The sequence below is a fragment of the Tachypleus tridentatus genome, chromosome 2, assembly GCF_004210375.1.
Source record: "Tachypleus tridentatus isolate NWPU-2018 chromosome 2, ASM421037v1, whole genome shotgun sequence".
NCBI lineage: Eukaryota > Metazoa > Arthropoda > Merostomata > Xiphosura > Limulidae > Tachypleus > Tachypleus tridentatus.
In genome coordinates, this window is record NC_134826.1 from 809,544 (window position 1) to 828,101 (window position 18,558).

General features: G+C 31.5%; 1 pseudogene across 1 annotated transcript; it reads right to left on the reverse strand.

The window, feature by feature from the left end:
* Window positions 1–2,439: 2,439 nt before the first annotated feature.
* Window positions 2,440–16,561, reverse strand: LOC143237022 (COP9 signalosome complex subunit 1-like; annotated as a pseudogene). The gene is made up of 10 exons (XR_013019837.1): window positions 16,489–16,561; window positions 16,173–16,354; window positions 14,848–15,009; window positions 14,110–14,182; window positions 11,605–11,881; window positions 10,571–10,648; window positions 8,861–9,001; window positions 7,637–7,731; window positions 4,183–4,288; window positions 2,440–2,502 (listed from the first exon to the last, which is right to left on the reverse strand). The product of XR_013019837.1 is annotated as a COP9 signalosome complex subunit 1-like (transcript).
* Between the last annotated feature and the right edge of the window lie 1,997 nt (window positions 16,562–18,558).

Consider the following 18,558-nt stretch of genomic DNA (forward strand, 5'->3'; position numbering starts at 1 on the left):
AAAACATTAACTTGGAACTTCTTTGTTACGATAAAGGGTTAAAACATTAACTTGGAACTTCTTTGTTACGATAAAGGCTTAAAACATTAACTTGGAACTTCTTTGTTACGATAAAGGGTTAAAACATTAACTTGGAACTTCTTTGTTACGATAAAGGGTTAAAACATTAACTTGGAACTTCTTTGTTACGATAAAGGCTTAAAACATTAACTTGGAACTTCTTTGTTATGGTAAAGGCTTAAAACATTAGCTTGGAAATTTTGTTACTGTAAAGGCTTAAAACATTAACTTGGAATTTTTCGTTACAGTAATGGCTTAAAACAGTATCTTGGAACTTCTTTGTTACTATAAAGGCTTAAAACAGTAATTTGGAAATTCTGTGTTACTGTAAAGGCTTAAAACATTAACTTGAAACGTCTTTGTTACAGTAAAGGCTTAAAACATTAACTTGAAACGTCTTTGTTACAGTAAAGGCTTAAAACATTAACTTGAAACGTCTTTGTTACAGTAAAGGCTTAAAACATTAACTTGAAACGTCTTTGTTACAGTAAAGGCTTAAAACATTAACTTGAAACGTCTTTGTTACAGTAAAAGCTTAAAACAGTAACAGGAAACTTTTTGTTACTGTAAAGGCCTATAACATTAGCTTGGAACTTCTTTGTTACTCTAAAGGCTTAAAACATTAAATTGGCACTTCTTTGTTACGGTAAAGGGTTAAACATTAAATTGGAACTCCTTTCTTACTGTAATGGCTTAAAACAGTTACTGTTTTTACTGTTTACAGTGAACTTCTTTGTCACTGTAATGGCTTAAAACAGTAACACTTCTTTGTTACAGTAAAGGCTTAACACATTACTTTGGAACTTCAATGTTAGTGTAAAGGCTTAACACATTACTTTGGAACTTCATTGTTAGTGTAAAGGCTTAACACATTACTTTGGAACTTCATTGTTAGTGTAAAGGCTTAACACATTACTTTGGAACTTCATTGTTAGGGTAAAGGCTTAACACATTAATTTGGAACTTCATTGTTAGTGTAAACGCTTAACACATTAATTTGGAACTTCTTTGTTATGGTAAAGGCTTAAAACATTAACTTGGAACTTCTTTGTTATGGTAAAGGCTTAAAACATTAACTTGGAACTTCTTTGTTATGGTAAAGGCTTAAAACATTAACTTGGAACTTCTTTGTTATGGTAAAGGCTTAAAACATTAACTTGGAAATTCTTTGTTATGGTAAAGGCTTAAAACATTAACTTGGAACTTCTTTGTATAAAAGCTTAAAACATTAACTTGGAACTTCTTTGTGTAAAGGTTTGAAACAGTAACTTGGAACTTCTTTGGGTAAAGGCTTAAATCAGTAACTTGGAACTTTTGTTACTGTAAAGGCTTAAAACATTAGCTTGGAATTTTTCGTTACAGTAATGGCTTAAAACAGTATCTTGGAACTTCTTTGTTACTATAAAGGCTTAAAACAGTAATTTGGAAATTCTGTGTTACTGTAAAGGCTTAAAACATTAACTTGAAACGTCTTTGTTACAGTAAAGGCTTAAAACATTAACTTGAAACGTCTTTGTTACAGTAAAGGCTTAAAACATTAACTTGAAACGTCTTTGTTACAGTAAAGGCTTAAAACATTAACTTGAAACGTCTTTGTTACAGTAAAAGCTTAAAACAGTAACAGGAAACTTCTTTGTTACTCTAAAGGCTTAAAACATTAAATTGGCACTTCTTTGTTACGGTAAAGGGTTAAACATTAAATTGGAAATCCTTTCTTACTGTAATGGCTTAAAACAGTTACTGTTTTTACTGTTTACAGTGAACCTCTTTGTCACTGTAATGGCTTAAAACAGTAACACTTCTTTGTTACAGTAAAGGCTTAACACATTACTTTGGAACTTCATTGTTAGTGTAAAGGCTTAACACATTAATTTGGAACTTCATTGTTAGTGTAAACGCTTAACACATTAATTTGGAACTTCTTTGTTACGATAGAGGGTTAAAACATTAACTTGGAACTTCTTTGTTACAATAGAGGGTTAAAACATTAACTTGGAACTTCTTTGTTACGATAAAGGGTTAAAACATTAACTTGGAACTTCTTTGTTACGGTAAAGGCTTAAAACATTAACTTGGAACTTCTTTGTTATGGTAAAGGCTTAAAACATTAACTTGGAACTTCTTTGTTATGGTAAAGGCTTAAAACATTAACTTGGAACTTCTTTGTTATGGTAAAGGCTTAAAACATTAACTTGGAACTTCTTTGTTATGGTAAAGGCTTAAAACATTAACTTGGAACTTCTTTGTTATGGTAAAGGCTTAAAACATTAACTTGGAACTTTGTTATGGTAAAGGCTTAAAACATTAACTTGAACTTCTTTGTTATGGTAAAGGCTTAAAACATTAACTTGGAACTTCTTTGTATAAAAGCTTAAAACATTAACTTGGAACTTCTTTGTGTAAAGGTTTGAAACAGTAACTTGGAACTTCTTTGGGTAAAGGCTTAAATCAGTAACTTGGAACTTTTTACTGTTACTGTAAAGGCTTAAAACATTAACTTGGAACTTCTTTGTTATGGTAAAGGCTTAAAACATTAACTTGGAACTTCTTTGTTATGGTAAAGGCTTAAAACATTAACTTGGAACTTCTTTGTTATGGTTAAGGCTTAAAACATTAACTTGGAACTTCTTTGTATAAAAGCTTAAAACATTAACTTGGAACTTCTTTGTATAAAAAGCTTAAAACATTAACTTGGAACTTCTTTGTGTAAAGGTTTAAAACAGTAACTTGGAACTTCTTTGGGTAAGGCTTAAATCAGTAACTTGGAACTTTGTTACTGTAAAGGCTTAAAACATTAACTTGAATTTTTGTTACTGTAAAGGCTTAAAACATTAGCTTGGAATTTTTCGTTACAGTAATGGCTTAAAACAGTATCTTGGTACTTCTTTGTTACTATAAAGGCTTAAAACATTAACTTGAAACGTCTTTGTTACAGTAAAGGCTTAAAACATTAACTTGAAACGTCTTTGTTACAGTAAAAGCTTAAAACAGTAACAGGAAACTTCTTTGTTACTGTAAAGGCTTAAAACATTAAATTGAACTCCTTTACTTACTGTAATAACTGGAACTTAAAATGGCTAAAACAGAACTTCTATGTCACTGTAATGGCTTAAAACAGTTACTGTTTTTACTGTTTACAGTGAACTTCTTTGTCACTGTAATGGCTTAAAACAGTAACACTTCTTTGTTACAGTAAAGAGTTAACACATTACTTTGGAACTTCATTGTTAGTGTAAACGCTTAACACATTAATTTGAACTTCTTTGTTAGTGTAAAGGCTTAAAACATTAACTTTGGAACTTCTTTGTTACGATAAAGGGTTAAAACATTAACTTGGAACTTCTTTGTTACGATAAAGGGTTAAAACATTAACTTGGAACTTCTTTGTTACGATAAAGGGTTAAAACATTAACTTGGAACTTCTTTGTTATGGTAAAGGCTTAAAACATTAACTTGGAACTTCTTTGTTATGGTAAAGGCTTAAAACATTAACTTGGAACTTCTTTGTTATGGTAAAGGCTTAAAACATTAACTTGGAACTTCTTTGTTATGGTAAAGGCTTAAAACATTAACTTGGAACTTCTTTGTTATTGTAAAGGCTTAAAACATTAACTTGGAACTTCTTTGTTATTGTAAAGGCTTAAAACATTAACTTGGAACTTCTTTGTTATGGTAAAGGCTTAAAACATTAACTTGGAACTTCTTAACTGTTATGGTAAAGGCTTAAAACATTAACTTGGAACTTCTTTGTTATGGTAAAGGCTTAAAACATTAACTTGGAACTTCTTTGTATAAAAGCTTAAAACATTAACTTGGAACTTCTTTGTGTAAAGGTTTGAAACAGTAACTTGGAACTTCTTTGTGTAAAGGTTTGAAACAGTAACTTGGAACTTCTTTGTTACTGTAATGGCTTAAAACAATAACTTGGAACTTCTTTGTTATTTTAATGGCTTGAAACAGTAAGTTGGAAATTCTTTGCTACTGTAAAGGCTGAAAACAGTAATTTGGAAGTTCTTTGTTACTGTAAAGGCTTAAAAGATTAACTTGGAATTTGTTTGTGTAAAAGTTTAAAACATTAAACAATACCGAGAAAATTAAAACTGACTGAAGACCATACAGTACCTTGATTTCATCCAGAAGTTTCAAACATGAAGCATATTTTGATTCATAAAACCTGAAGACAATATCTCGAAGCTGTGGTTCTAGTTCAAGAAACAGTTTGAAAGAGCTACACAAGTAAAAAAAAAAAATCTTAAAGAAGTGCAAATGTAACTCAAGAGAATTTCTTGTCATCACAAATTAAAGAAGCGCAGTTGAAAGACTTCTCTAAATTAAACAGAAAGCTGTGGAAAATATTCTAAGTAAACAATGCAAACTACACTAGTATCAAAGTTTGCCTTTTTAAACATTTATTGTTTGTTATTGAGGTGTGTAACTACTTTAAATTAAATGTGTTATTTTTATAACACTGATGTGTTTTTTGTAACTTTAATTATCTTATGAATTTAAATCACTGGTCTATATCACACAAATATAATGCTTTGCAGCAGTTAATTAATATTCCATCCAGCAACCACTGGTCCAAGATGCCAAGACATGAAATGTTTAATACTGAAATAAAGAATTTTAAAAGAATAGCCAAAAAGATACCAGATTAGTTGATTATTCTATGATGTAATCAATAACATAACTTAATTGAAATATTCATTACATAGTAACATTAAACACATCTAACAAAAAAAATGATATGCAAATTCATATGTCACCCTGAGAAAGCATGACCTTTTTTAGTGAGTTACATTCTAAATTTAATCACTTTATTATCATTGTATATAAATAAATTTGTTTTCAAAACATAATTAATAAAGCCAATTTTAATACAAGTTTTATGTTTTTAAAAATCTTCAAATTCCCAGAGTAAAGAGAACTGGCATGTTTGTTCCTTAAGTCTTCCCCTTTTCCAGTTTATTTACCACTCCTCAGAGAAGTACAAAATATAATTCAAAATTACACAATATAATATAGTTATTACTAAGGCAAAGACTAACTTTACAGCCTCCAGTTTATTTGTTTACAAAGTTGCCACACCCACCTGTCATGTTTTCTAAAGATCTTTCTGACATTTTATACAAATTACTTATAACCAGTAGAAAGGAAATGTTTTAACCTGTCAAATGTGTTACATCAAACTGTTTTCAGTACAGAGTATGTCTGTTTTACCTTCAGTTTGATAGCTTTGAAAAGGCTGAGAGAAATATTTAAAGTCCCTTCAGCCATAGTTAGAAAGCCAAAAAAATTACACTTGTTATATGATATTGTTTGCTTTCTGTTTATTATTATTATTATTATTGTTCCATGTTCTTAGTTGCACTATCTAATTAAATAAAAATTATTTAATTTAGTAGCAACATTAGTATAAAAAAACAGGCTTAAATGTCATCAGCAACCAATGATAAGAACACAAGAGGTGACAGATAAGTACTATATTTCTTATAGGAACACAAGAGGTGACAGATAAGTACTATATTTCTTAGAAGAACGTAAGAAGTGACAGATAAGTACTATATTTCTTACAAGAACACAAGAGGTGACAGATAAGTACTATATTTCTTACAAGAACACAAGAGGTGACAGATAAGTACTATATTTCTTACAAGAACACAAGAGGTGACAGATAAGTACTATATTTCTTACAAGAACGTAAGAAGTGACAGATAAGTACTATATTTCTTACAAGAACACAAAAGGTGACAGATAAGTACTATATTTCTTATAAGAACACAAAAGGTGACAGATAAGTACTATATTTCTTATAAGAACACAAAAGGTGACAGATAAGTACTATATTTCTTATAAGAACACAAGAGGTGACAGATAAGTACTATATTTCTTATAAGAACACAAGAGGTGACAGATAAGTACTATATTTCTTACAAGAACACAAGAGGTGACAGATAAGTACTATATTTCTTACAAGAACGTAAGAAGTGACAGATAAGTACTATATTTCTTACAAGAACGTAAGAAGTGACAGATAAGTACTATATTTCTTACAAGAACACAAAAGGTGACAGATAAGTACTATATTTCTTACAAGAACACAAGAGGTGACAGATAAGTACTATATTTCTTACAAGAACACAAGAGGTGACAGATAAGTACTATATTTCTTACAAGAACGTAAGAAGTGACAGATAAGTACTATATTTCTTACAAGAACGTAAGAAGTGACAGATAAGTACTATATTTCTTACAAGAACACAAAAGGTGACAGATAAGTACTATATTTCTTACAAGAACACAAAAGGTGACAGATAAGTACTATATTTCTTATAAGAACACAAGAGGTGACAGATAAGTACTATATTTCTTATAAGAACACAAGAGGTGACAGATAAGTACTATATTTCTTATAAGAACACAAGAGGTGACAGATAAGTACTATATTTCTTATAAGAACACAAGAGGTGACAGATAAGTACTATATTTCTTATAAGAACACAAGAGGTGACAGATAAGTACTATATTTCTTATAAGAACACAAGAGGTGACAGATAAGTACTATATTTCTTATAAGAACACAAGAGGTGACAGATAAGTACTATATTTCTTATAAGAACACAAGAGGTGACAGATAAGTACTATATTTCTCATAAGAACGCAAGAGGTGACAGATAAGTACAATATTTCTTATAAGAATGCAAGAGGTGACAGATAAGTACTATATTTCTTGTTTTTCCAGTATATTCCTTATTTATTATTATAAAAATAATTAAAATGTAAAAAACAGAAGATTATTATGTTAGATAACATTATATTAGATAAAATGATGGAAAAATAAAAAATGTTCACAAGATATGCTAGTAAGCAGTTTGTCTTACATAGTTCAATACAGTAATGCCAGCTACACATTTGCAACTTGTGTGGTGGGATTATTAGTTAAATGTGATTCAAAGAGCAATAAAACAATACAATTAAGTATAAACAGCTGTATACAGCTACAAGTTTTAAGCTAATTAGAATAAACTATAGTTTCCTCTTACAATTTGAAGTCATTATAGAAAAAAAAAAAGATAATTTATCTTGGAGTTTTTTATAATAATCAAATTGAATGATATATAATTAGGATAGAGAAAATAACACAAAATGTTAAGTTTACTGAAAACAAAAAAGTTTCATGTTTACTTAGGAACTTTTACAGAGTAAGAAATGAAAGTTGAAAATTTTCAGATGAAGAAAAGCAATTTTAATCGTAACACAAAAATCCCTTTTCACTTGGGAGAGCCAACGCTAAATCCATATGGTCATGGGAAAACATTTAGTAAAGATACTTACTTGATTTAAAAGATCAAATTTTTTTACATACAAGAGACTTGTAACGTTCACTGAAAACCTGCCAGATTTTGTAAAGATACACTGACCATGTTACAGTATTTTGAAACTATAGGTTACTATGGGGTTAAAAAATCAGGGAGATCCAACTAACCTGTATGGAAAGAGTTCAGTAACTAAACTTGGTAGCTGCTATTAGATCTAGTAAAATGTACCAATCTTAGAAAACTAAATTTTTACCTACCTACTTGATATGACATTTTTTAGAAGTTCTTGTCTGTCAAAAGAAGCCAGTGCACATAAACCTCCGTACATTGCAACATTACTAGGAGATAGAAGCTGAAAAATAATATTAAGAAAAAACGAACAAAAATTATCACCTCAAAACTATTTAACAATTGTAAAACTGTGAAAACTACACAGAAATTTTACTGTACAACTGATTAACAAACAAATATTTGTATAAGTTTCAGTATGATTTAATTCAGGATTACGACTTTTTACTTAATTTATCATTTTCAATTTATAAATGGCTTTTTTTTTTATTCCTACAGATAAACCATTTTGAATAATTTTAAATAAAAAGATAACTCACCAAATATATCATTGTTTCAATTATAGCCATTTTTATGTATAGAATTACTAGAAGAAATTTGTAAAACCTAAGAATAAACTTAGAACCACTTAACTGATTTAGCAATAGTTTATGGTGGAAGAGAGTAAATACTAAATACAGTGTATGGGGTACTGAAAAAATGCTGTAAATATGCATTTAGAAGCTTGAGAGGTTATGGTAACGAATGTATGGTGGACAATACTTTGTTTCTTCATGTGAGTATTACTTTGCACTTTGACTTCTGATACAGACACTTCACAGACATTCTGTGTTAAGATACTTTAGTGACATCACTTCTCTTGTGTGCAACAAACTTGTACTTTTTTTTTTTTTTACTGAAAGCTTGTCACATTTTTTGTAGATGTGTCTCGTAATTTTGAAATTATATCCAATATTCCTTCTCCAATACAGGCTTGATCCAATGAACTGACCTCATGCACACTTGGTTTAAGACCAACAGAGATCCAAGCTTAGAATACCACCAATTCAAAGACACAACTTGGCCAATCATCAAGTACCTAAACTAATTCACTGGGCTGTGCAGACTTGACATTAACATTTACACAGAAGAACCACAGGGCTGATCATGATAATAGAAGTGGGTTGAAACACCAACCATTTACTATATGCTATAAATTTATTACAAAATAAAGTAATTTCTTTATGTCTTAACAAGAAGCATTTGAGACAAAGGTGTCTTCATATTTTTATGTTAGCTAAATACAGAGGGTGAAAGATACCTTTGATGTAATGTTTAGTTGATTTAAAAAAACATATCTTTCACAGTTTGATGATGGTTTTTACAGGTACAGAATCTACAAGTCTAACTAACAGAAGATTTGTTATACTTACATCAGGAAAATCACAATGGTCAAAACTGGCTTGAAGAAAGTTCTTTGCTGCTGACTTGTACTTCTTGGTAGCCAATTCTGCAAGTCCAGCTGCACAACGAAGCTTTGTTAAGATTGGTTGATTTGTATCTTTTCCATGTACCTAACAGTGAGAAGTGATACAAGAAATAAACATCTATTTGAAAACAAAATTAAAAATGCCATAGGATGAAAAGTCTATAGTATAATAACAGTGACCAAACAGCACACAAACTTTACTAATCATGACCAATCAGCACAGAGACCTTACTGATCATGATGAAGTAAGTAAAAACTAACTAAACAGTTTCTTAGGTTGCAAAATTTCTTAATTTTGTTTTCAAACACTGAATATACTTTCTCTTGCTTAAGAAGTCTCTTTTTTTATTATTTATGACTAGAAATGTCCTATTTATACATCCAGTAATACTGAATAATTAAGGGTTTGAATCATCCAGAAAGGGTGCTTTCTAAGCCTAACCTAAATAACCTTATTTGTTACAGAAGACAATTTCTGTAGCTTAAAAACAGAAATAATTAATATGCTAACATTTTCATGGTATTTCTAAAGAATCTAACAAATTTCCACATCAGTATTTTGTTAGCAAAGTTTCCCAGACTTCCCATTAGATTCCTTTATCCACTTTCTTGAGACACCATAAGTTGACATCTCTCTAGCCACTTAACTCACAATAACACAACTAGTTTATAATCTGTCAGATTAAATCATACTTAAATATTACCTGTAGTTACTTTCAAAACCATTATTTATTTGTAACATTTCAGATCAGATGCTGTAACCTTATAAAACAGTAGGTACAAAGGGCTCAGGGCTATAGTAATAAAACCTGTCTTCACATGTGCAGAAAATTCTAAGAAAAAACCTTCTTTACAGATATGACTCTTTAAAGTTACACATACAAACTGTGACATTTTTTATCTTTTTCTTTGTACAAATTGTGTTCAATAAATATGTTAGGAAATAAGATATCAATTCTAAGATATATTTGAAAAAAAAAAAGCAATATTTATTTTTTCCCAAATCATTTTCAACAACAGGATATTGACTATGGAATATTTCGAGCTAAAATGTATTGGAAATAATTGGTGGTTAATATTTTACATAAATTTTGTCATTTGGCATGAGGGTATGTACTTGACACCTAACTGGTCTTCTGAAGTCCAAACAGGGTTAAAATTATAAGAACGTCTATTCTCACCACAGAATCAACACAAAAAACATACTGACAGGTAAATGAAGGCCTGTTTGAATGTTTAATCCTAAAAATATGCTATTTATATGGATATAAATAGTACAACTAAAGTTTTGTGAAAGACCTTTTTCCAAACTTCTAGATAAAAAATGTTTTGTGGGACACTTTCTTCATTTCCTTTATTAATTTAAAGAAAGACACGTGTGTACAAAGGTACAGGTAATATCTCATACCCCCACCTATAAATGGGGTATTGGGTTACTGAAATACACAGTACATACAAAAAACTGCACAAAGACGACCTTTGTTTCTTATGTTGGGTCCATAAAAAGAATTTACATTCAGTGCACTAAAGACATGCTGAAACAAAACATGTACAGACAAACTGACCCTAAATGTGGGGTCAACCTACCATCTTACTTTGACACATAAGTAAAGTCAGTAAAGTGAGTCAAACAGTTTGAAGAAAACCTTCTTACCTCAGCAAACTCAGGGGTAGCTTCAGCTTTGTTCACATAGCTCAACACATGAGACCAATTCTGCAGGTAAACACTTACCTAGAAAAGGAAATTGTAACTCATAAGTATCTTTTAGAAAGCTTTCATAACTACAGTTATGCCTTCTGTATGTAAAATATTGTAACAAAATAAAATAACAATCTTGTCAATTTCCCAGTGTTGCTTGTTGACAAGTTTCGGCAAATTTTCAATATCTTCAAAACAGAGAGTGCAATAAAAAAATTAGTTCAATTAAAGCAATTGGCAGTTAAACAAACATCTGAGTAGAAGTGAATATATATATAATTCTTCCACCATAGTACATCTTATATATCGTGTTCTAACATGGATTTTTACCTAATACCAAGAATAATCACACTCTCTGGGATATGACAGAATAATAGCAGTTAATATGCCATTTGTATTAGCAAATTGTTTGACAGCTGTTAACACAATACCAGTTAATATGTTACTCACATTAGAAAATTGATGAAATGGATTAAGTTGGAGAAATCTAATTACAAAAAACATTTGCATCACAACGTATCAAAATTAGGTTTGCACACCCTGCATTTGAAATATTAAAAATCAGAAATTGCAATTGAAATTAAGAATGAAATACAAATGATAGAAACATGACACTTTATGCTTTAAAGTATTTGGTTTGTTTTGAATTTCGTGCAAAGCTACACCAGGGCTATCTGTGCTAGCCGTCCCTAATTCATCAGTGTAAGACTAGAGGGCAGCAGGTAATCATCACCACCCACTGCCAACTCTTGGGCTACTCTTTTACCAATGAATAGTGGGATTGACCGTAACATTATAATGCACCCATGGCTGAAAGGGCGAGCATGTTTGGTGTGACGGGGATTCAAACTTGCTACCCTCAGATTATGAGTTGAGTGCCTTAACCACCTGGCCGTGCTGGGCCCACTTTAAAGTGTACACATCTACTAGGGTTTCAGTTAGATTTGATTTATATACACATACAAAAAAAACAGAAATCCAAAACTAACTTTCAGGACATTTAGACACATATTCACCACATGTCTTCCACTAGTACAATAATCTCTGGCCCGAATAACACTTCAGAGCATTACTTAGATCCCCACAGTCCAAGTAATGGTCTCCCAAGTCGTCATGGCCGTCTGAAAACAAACAAAACAAGAAACACGATAAAATAGAATCACTAATTTGTTTATTGTTAAAGATGACATACTTCAGAAAGATGGGAAAAATAAACCTGTGTACTACTATTATGTTGAAAAGTAAAAGCAAGCAATTTGCTAACAACTTTTAAAGATTTGAATGTTCACACCTTAGTAATACAGATGGAAACAATACCTCAGATAACACAAGAGATATACCAGTAAAAGATCTGCCATAGAAATTATCAAATGAATACTGAACAACACCCCATAGTGGTATCTATAACTAAATAATCAACACCACATAGCAATATCTGTTAATAAATAACAAACACCACCACATAATATCTAGTACTAAATAATGAACAACACCACATAATGATATCTATTACCAAATAACGAACAACACCACATAATGATATCTGTTACCAAATAACGAACAAGAGCACACATGGATATCTGTTACCAAATAACGAACAAGAGCACACATGGATATATGGATATCTGTTACCAAATAACGAACAAGAGCACACATGGATATCTGTTACCAAATAACAAACAAGAGCACACATGGATATCTGTTACCAAATAACTAACAAGAGCACACATGGATATCTGTTACCAAATAACGAACAAGAGCACACAGTAGTATCTGTTACCAAATAACGAACAAGAGCACGCAGTAGACTCTATTACTAAATAACGAACAAGAGCACACAGTAGTATCTGTTACTAAATGACAAACAAGAGCACACAGTAGTATCTGTTACTAAATGACAAACAAGAGCACACAGTAGTATCTGTTACTAAATGACAAACAAGAGCACACAGTAGTATCTGTTACTAAATGACAAACAAGAGCACACAGTAGTATCTGTTACTAAATGACAAACAAGAGCACACAGTAGTATCTGTTACTAAATGACAAACAAGAGCACACAGTAGTATCTGTTACTAAATGACAAACAAGAGCACACAGTAGTATCTGTTACTAAATGACAAACAAGAGCACACAGTAGTATCTGTTACCAAGTCACGAACAAGAGCACACAGTAGTATCTGTTACCAAGTCACAAAACAAGAGCACACAGTAGTATCTGTTACCAAGTCACGAACACGAAAGCACACAGTAGTATCTGTTACCAAGTCACGAACACGAGCACACAGTAGTATCTGTTACCAAGTCACAAACACGAAGCACACAGTAGTATCTGTTACCAAGTCAACGAACCGAGCACACAGTAGTATCTGTTACCAAGTCACGAACACGAAGCACACAGTAGTATCTGTTACCAAGTCACGCGAACACGAGCACACAGTAGTATCTGTTACCAAGTCAACGAACACGAGCACACAGTAGTATCTGTTACCAAGTCACGAACACGAGCACACAGTAGTATCTGTTACCAAGTCACGCAACACGAGCACACAGTAGTATCTGTTACCAAGTCACGAACACGAGCACACAGTAGTATCTGTTACCAAGTCAACGAACACGCGAGCACACAGTAGTATCTGTTACCAAGTCACGAACACGAGCACACAGTAGTATCTGTTACCAAGTCACGAACACGAAGCACACAGTAGTATCTGTTACCAAGTAACGAACACGAGCACACAGTAGTATCTGTTACCAAGTAACCAACACGAGCACACAGTAGTATCTGTTACCAAGCAACGAACACGAGCACACAGTAGTATCTGTTACCAAGTAACGAACACGAGCACACAGTAGTATCTGTTACCAAGTAACGAACACGAGCACACAGTAGTATCTGTTACCAAGCAACGAACACGCGCACACAGTAGTATCTGTTACCAAGTAACTAACACGAGCACACAGTAGTATCTGTTACCAAGTAACGAACACGAGGCACACAGTAGTATCTGTTACCAAGTAACGAACACGCAGACACACAGTAGTATCTGTTACCAAGTACCAACACGAGCACACAGTAGTATCTGTTACCAAGTAACGAACACGAGCACACAGTAGTATCTGTTACCAAGTAACGAACACGAGCACACAGTAGTATCTGTTACCAAGTAACCAGAACACGAACAGCACACAGTAGTATCTGTTACCAAGTAACGAACACGAGCACACAGTAGTATCTGTTACCAAGTAGCGAACACGAGCACACAGTAGTATCTGTTACCAAGTAACGAACACGAGCACACAGTAGTATCTGTTACTAAGTAACAAACATGAGCACACAGTAATATCTGTTACTAAGTAATAAACATGAGCACACAGTAATATCTGTTACTAAAAAATGAAGAGCATACAGTGATATCTGCTACTAAAAATCACGACTTCTTAATGTTATTTTGGCCTAATTTCACGTGCTACTTTAAAAGAGGATATTTTACAAAGAATTTCAGTATCTTCCCATAAAGATCAATATTAAATTTATGTGTGATACTCAGAGCATTTGTGTCCACACTATGATAAAATTTAATGAATAAAACTTTATACATCTCTGTTAGTTACAGCATATCACAGTTTAGAACGTGATAGTTCAAAGTCAAAGTTCAAACTAAATAATGAACACCACCACACAGTGATATCTATTACTAATTAATGAACACCACACAGTGATATCTATTACTAATTAATGAACACCACACAGTGATATCCATTACCAAATAATGAACACCACCACACAGTGATATCTATTACTAAATAATGAACAAGAGCACATAATGATGTATATTCATTACTATAGCTAAGACTAAGAATGGTACATATTTATTAATGATTTTTTAAAGAAATACAGTATGAGTTAAAAGCATATTTTAATATTGGTCTGGTTCTCATTTTAAAGAATATTACTGTTTGATTTACAACAGTGGCTATTCCTTCCAACATACTGCATTTTCTTCTTCAGGCTTCTAGTTTTTTGATTTAGTATCTAATTACTTAATAGTACCTTAAGCTTTACTCTATTAGCTGAACATTAAGATATACTTGTAGTTTCTTAAACTCACCACTTACACAAGTAGATTTTAGTTTTCACATTTTTACTCCAACGTACCTGATGCTGATGGAACAACAAATATAGCGTTGTCAGCAGTTCTTCAAATCAGTGTCTTCTTTCTCAAACTTACCTTATACTTTCCTTTATAGAGTTGGATTTGTAGTTTTTCAAGTCAGTGTCTAGCTTCTCTAGCTTCAAAGCAGCCTTCTTACTTCTAGTTTCAATCCACTGAGTGTCCAATGGTGGTAGAAAGGCATTAATGGCACCTGTTACATCTGGTAAGTTAGCAGAGCTGGGACAAAATATAGTTAGATCTGTTGTACATGAAGTATAATATAAATGTATTTTACATTTTAATGGTAAGGAAAATTTCCTGCGACTCTATAAACAGAAACAGACTACACTATTATCATATGATTAACAAGGAGAAACATGGGTTTTAATGATACTGTTAAAGGTAACAACTAGAACAGTTCCTTTATTCCAACTTGAGGACATTTTCTACTCAGTTTTACAAATGTTAAACCAAATAATTAACATCAACAAAGAACTAGCAACAACCACATACATGCTATCCAAACATCTTAATGAAAATCACTATAGAAAGGTTTTAGGCTAAACTATTTTGCATCTTTGAAGTTTTCTGTCAACGAGGGGAAAAAGAATAAATGTCCATAATGCTACAGTAAATGTTTACTTGAAAATAATTATATTTTGTACATGATAACTATTAAAATAATGCCAGTTCAACGTAATTTAATTAAGAAACACAATAAAAGCTTCCTGATGAAATTACTGTTGACTATCTTAATGAGAGGTCCATATTTGCAGTAGTATATTATGATTCACATCCCAGCCATATGAATATCATAGTTGAAATCCTTGTAACAATATTTATATTTTTGTGTTTTTTTTAACTTAGTTTTCATGGTTCCCATGCTTTTAACAGAAAAAAAAAATTCTAGAATTTTTCTAAAATATGTTCATGAATTTCAAAAATGTATTTTACTTTTTTTTTTTATGGCACTGCCGGCAATAAACAACCAAACATTTGTACTTAAAACTGCAAACACCCACTGTCAATAATGTAAGTTAATGGATGCATATGGTTAAGAGTGTCAGTCATTATTATATATGTACTGCCATAGATTTAGCACTACTTTTTGAAATAAAAATATAATATTTCAACCAATAATTTTCTGAGCACTCAAGCTCCAATACTGTGATGGAAAATTTAGTAGTTATTATTTAGCACTGTTCTTAGTAAATGCTCATTGATGGGCATTAAACTGGGGAAAAAAAGAAAATTATTCACATTTAACATAGTGCAAAAAACTCTTAAAACATAATTTTAGATATTTATGGAATGGCATTTTGTGACACCAACTGCCTTGCTTTTTATGCAAAAGAAAACATTAATTTATATACTTTAACCCTGTAACAAACAAAACTTACCCAGTACTTTCTGTCAGTTTCTTGTGAATTTGTTGGTACATGTTAACATTGTAGGTATTTTGAACATATGAGATAGCCATTTTCAGAGCTTCAATTCTTAGTGCTGGACAATGGTCAGCTATAAAGATAAGCCTATACAGTCTTGCAAGTCCAGTATAGCTATTAGCATATGCTTCTAAGTCCTAAAATAATAAGGATTATATAATTTTTTTAGAATAATTCTCTCAGAATACACTTAAACATAAATATGGATCTACATAAAAGTTTATTTACACACAAAAAGGTTTTCAAAAAATCAAGTACTATTTTTACTCACTAAAGTTGGGTTTTCTACAATATATGATTCTTCTTGGGGCCTCATTCTCTTCCGGAGGAGCATCTACCTGCATAGGTTCTACTCCACTCTGTGGGAAGAAAATTTCTATTTAAAACCAGCAGTGGCACTTTCAGATACTGCTAGAATAATATCATCAAACTATTTATGATTAATTCCATGACTTGATGTGCACTATGCCTGGGAAAGCTAATTTGTTTATCTAAGAAAGTTGTAACTGAAAAAATCTTTGGGGAGAACCAGAGTTGATACAATTATTTTTATTTCATACCAAGTCATGTCAACATGGCAGTCTTTAGTGTGGGAAAAATCACAAAAAACTGTTTATGATTTTCTTATATTCTAAAATTGTTTTAAAGAAAAACACAGCTTTATAAAATTCTTGATTCTTACAAAATTATTTGATTCAAAAATCAAGTAACAAAAATCAGACCTAGAACATCTATACTGATGAACTGTAAAAGCACCTATCTTTAAAGCTTAATGTCATTTTGGCCTAATTTCATGTGCTACTTTAAAATAGGATATTTTACAAAGAATTTCAGTATCTTCCCATAAAGATCAATATTAAATTTATGTGTGATACTCAGAGCATTTGTGTCCACACTGTGATCAACTTTAATGAATAAAACTATACATCTCTGTCAGTTACAGCATATCACAGTTTAGAACGTGATAGTTCATCAAAGTCAAAATAATATGAACTTTGTCACCCCTGTAATAGTTCTGTTTATTAATGCTTTTTACTAAAATTTTCACCAAAATTTTGTATTTCATTACTATACAATTTAGACCACATCAGGAGTGTCAAAATTTTTCACAATCATATTTATATATACACACATTTCCAAAATTATCATTCTAACATGAGCCAACAGCATGGTAATAATAGTAAAGTTATATTAAGTTACAAAGATAAATTTCTTGTGATAAAATGGTTGACATCTTAAAGACTACCAAATTAACCTACAGAATCCTGCAGATCTATAGACCACAATTTAAGGACCTGTGGTCTACATTCTTCCAAATAAATAGAAATTAGCTGACAAAAATACAATGCAGTAACACACACACAAAAACAAAATTATCAGTATATTTTAAAATTATTTTTTGTACTAACATGTTTTCTGTTTGTTTTTCTTAATATTCCACAAAGGTACATGAGGGCTACCTGCACTAGCCATCCCTAATTTAGCACTGTAAGAATAGAGGGAAGGCAGCTAGTCATCGCCACCCACTACCAGATGGCACTCAATCAGGTTAATCGACCATCTTAACTTCTGAATTGAAATGGTTTTAAGAAATGGTTTAATCAATAAATGGTGTGACTATCCTCACAGTTTTCTGTTTCTACCAAATACAAATAATCTTGTCCACTTTATTCTACTTCAAGCTGCAGAAGACTAAAATATACTAGTATCATTTACTGTACTTTAGACTAGTACAATCAGTAGCAGTTAAATGTACCAATTGTTGTAAGTTTATTTACAGTGAGTTAGAAAATGTTTGTCAAAACTTTTTTCTTATCCACCTTCAAGTTTCATGCAAGTGGCTTTATTTCTACTGTTCTTTCTCTAGGTATATGTTAACTAATTTTGGCTGATAAATGGCTACCAAAATTAGAGATAAAAAAATAGTAAATTTTATACCAGTAAAATCTTCTGATGAATGCAAGCAACCTACATTTATCAAAAATAAATATGCATGTGTATATAATTAAATGTAATGTTCAAACTATATTACTTATAATGATTAGAAGGCATTGTTTCATCAACTGGCTGTCTTCACTGTTACCAGTATTTTGCCATAAATCCAAGATGTCACAAAGTTTTATCAGCCTGTGACTCTAAAGTTTGAGTATCCTTTAGAAAGATATTTATATTTATGAAATGCCACGTCCTTCTGAAAGAAGAAAAGAACAGCACAAGGGTCACATTCAGTAAACAGGGATGAATGGTTGAAGTTCAGCAATATAGACTGTAATAGGTATGTGTAATTTTCCACCCCGCATAAAACATCCTACCCTGTTTGATAATACTAGAGATAACATCC